The 3,371-nt window shown below is 39.3% G+C and overlaps 1 long non-coding RNA gene across 1 annotated transcript; it reads left to right on the forward strand.

Moving 5' to 3' along the window:
• The first annotated feature begins 1,681 nt into the window (after positions 1–1,681).
• On the forward strand, positions 1,682–2,371 carry LOC127536040 (uncharacterized). Its single transcript, XR_007945026.1, has 3 exons — positions 1,682–1,737; positions 1,810–1,854; positions 1,938–2,371. It is a non-coding gene; the product is annotated as an uncharacterized LOC127536040 (long non-coding RNA).
• Positions 2,372–3,371: the final 1,000 nt, after the last annotated feature.

The following is a 3,371-nucleotide window of genomic DNA, read 5'->3' on the forward strand; positions in this document are numbered from 1 at the left end:
AACTACCACCGATCAAAGAGTAAGATGATTAGAAAAAATAAGTATTTAGAATGAAATATCAATTTTATATTAAAAAAGATGGATACAGGTTTGTAAGTCATGCCACATATTTGCATTTTATCAGATCCATCAACAGAGAGGAAGTTTCTCCTGGACCACGCATATGTGAGTTTTGAATGGCAAATTGATCATCTTTATGCCAGTCGTGGAGCAAAGTGGCACAAAGACTTGGACCCTCTTCAGTCCAGTCTGGTAAAGTGTCTTTCTTTGCAGTCATGTTAAACTTTAATAAGACAAAGTTAATGATGGTTTTAGAACTGCTAAGAGATGACAACTTTGTAGTTAACTTTGTAGTTACACTTTTCATCTGTGTCTTCATTTTTTTTTTAACCATCATGTCCATTTTATTTCACAACTAACTCAAGTATAATGACATGAAATGCTCCTTTCATTTAGCTGGAGTATGTCTTGCACCAAAACCGTCCTCCAGGGGAGCTCCTAGTGAAGGAGGGCAATACCTGCCTCACTCGGGAGGACTTTTGGAGCCTAGGTTTGGAGCAATGCATGGAATCCACTGTGAGTGTGTCTTGTTGCATAGTCTAATGCATTGCAAAGAAAACATCTTGTAATGCAGGATTTTGAAAATACCAATTTAAACCATATTCTATTGCTTTTTCTATTTATTTCAGATCGGGAATGCTTGTCTCAAGATCGTGAGGGAAGCTGCACAAAGACATGTGATCTATATTACCAGTACACCTTTTTCTAACTTTCAGCCATAATAGTGGATGTGTACTGATTATCTTTGACCGTGTTATCTTTAGGGAAAAGATGTTCACATTGCTGACCTCTACGCTGTGGCCACCTGGAAGGATCAACAAGCCAACCTGCTGCGCTGCTTGCCAGTATGTTTCTTTTTTTGTTTTTGCTCCTGTGTATATGCATGTGTACTAATTTCTGCCAATACCTGTAGGATGACTTTAGGTTCAAAGACATCCTGCTGTTTCCAGCTTGGAGCAGGCAGGCGGGTAGACCTGACCACTATCTGCTCTGTGTGAGTGCACTTGGTCTTTCTAACCCTGTTTTTTTTTTATATATATATATATATATATGATAGAAAATAGCTGAGATTGATGTGATTTGTTTTCATGGATGATGACAACAAGTGTCTATTGCAGGCTATATTGGTAGCTGAGAGACAGATACTCTTTCTGGACTCACTTCGCCCTGATGGTTTTGGAGATGATCTCTACCGAATCGTGTTTAGGTTGACACTAAAGAAATGAAAAATTGTTCTGGCCTTGTTCAATGGCCAAGTGGGTTCTTTGGCTAGATTGTCTAAAACGAGCCTCGTTCTCAGGCTAAAAGATCAGCAGGAAGCCTCGTTCTCAGGCTAAAAGATCAGCAGGAAGCCTCGTTCTCAGGCTAAAAGATCAGCAGTGAGCCTTGTTCTTAGGCTCCTCCTTTTTCTTGCACACATTCGATTTTTGTCTAATGTGTATTATCTACAATGCCAGATCGGTAACGGCCTTCATTGACCCTGGATCCTGGACAGAAAAAATGGGAAGAGACCTTGAGGTATGCTTTCAATCTAAAATTTTGCAAGCTCATCAAGTACTTATAAATGCAAAAAAAATTGCAAATTTATGTAAGCTGTCTTCATTAAAGACACCTTTCCTTTTTTAGTTGTTTCCCTATCAGTCCTCGGGAAATTGCTGTGGCATCTTCATGCTGATGGTGAGCATTTTTTTTTTGCCCTTGCTTGAATATAATGTCTCAACATGTTAAAGGTTTATTTTTATTTTACAGTATGCTCTCTGCATCTGCACCTCGTCTCCGCTGACATTCACAGAGGTAAGCTGTTTTAGAATGTACCACCAAAATACCAATGCCAGTGTCCAATTTTTTGATTTAGGTTATATTGTATTTGTCTTAAGGGGGAAATGCCAGCAATTCGACTGTGGTGGTGCATTCAGCTGATGGAGAGATTCTGCACAGAAGGGTATGGTTGGTACTAAAGACAAACTAGCCCTACTGGCATCATAGTCACAGTTCCAAGTGAACGTTGCTTACTGTAGTCATCTATATATATAACCCTGTGACTGGACGGTCTGAACAGAGCGGTAGTATACAAGTAGAGTGCATTCACAATGATATTACTTTTTAAAGGCATGGACATAGATTTGCCTTCTGGACAGAAGAAGCATCCCTTCTCCTCCAGGGAACTCTCCAGCCTATGTTCAGGGTTCCGAAGGCAACCTCTTCCAAGCCTTTGCCAAGTCCAATGGAACAGGTGGAAGAGGACAACAATGAGGTAACCATTTGTAGAAATGTAACCACACAATGTTGATGGTGGGACTATTTATCGCTATATAGGTTTGGATGGATGGATGCATGCATGCATGGTGTCCATGTAATGTGGCTGAGGCTGACAGGTGCTTCTTGTTGGAGGTAATGTTTTTAATTTCCTTTTTCTTTAAACACATAACTGAATTAGTAAGTACAGTCACAGGCAGCTCCATCAGGGCAGAAAGAGGCATTATTGTGTAGTGAGTGAAGTAATTGTTATGAAAGACATTATTCAGTATATTTTGCATTTTCAGTGTGTACATTTCTGCAACTTAATGTACAAATTTTGTATCATCGTCAGCTCATCTACATTTTACAGTTGCCAACATGTGTCCTTGTGGACATATTGCAAGAAGTTGTCCTCAATGAAGGTGATGCTGCAATCTGCAGACTGGCTCTGGTGTGCTCCACTTTCAGAGACCTTGTGTCTACTGAATATTTCAGGAGGCAAGCACACTTTAAGTGGCTTCACAGTAAGTACTTCATTAAATAATACAATGATACATGCAATTACTTTTTGATGTTGTCACATATTTTTCACTAGCTGCATGTATATGTTTTTTTTTTTTATTATTTTTTTTCCTTTCCACAGGTGTTTGCACATGGAGCAGATTCTCTGCAAAGTACAGAAAGGAGTACTGGAGAATGTACACCATCGCGATCTGCCAAGAATGTGGAGAACAATATAAACCATGCCACGAGGTATGCTAACTGTATAATCTTATATTTGTGTCATTACAGATACTGAAAATCTCACTGAAGAAATTAACGCTTAGAGGCCATTCTTCTGTTCTGTTTTTTCTACAGGATATGTTGGCAGAGGGAAAAGAGGAGAAGTGCGAGCCTTTTATTCAGAGGAGAGGCACCCAGGCTACTGCAGCCACTTTTGCAGCCAAATGTGCTGAAATCAGTCAGTCAATTAGTTCTGTGCTATTTGTGGTTTACAGAAATTTTTTTTTTGATTTTTGGACTTGTGATTGTGTAAACCTGTATAAGGTTTACACCTTATGCAGGTGTTTAAT

Source organism: Acanthochromis polyacanthus, chromosome 11 (genome assembly GCF_021347895.1).
Source record: "Acanthochromis polyacanthus isolate Apoly-LR-REF ecotype Palm Island chromosome 11, KAUST_Apoly_ChrSc, whole genome shotgun sequence".
NCBI classification, from domain to species: Eukaryota; Metazoa; Chordata; class Actinopteri; family Pomacentridae; genus Acanthochromis; species Acanthochromis polyacanthus.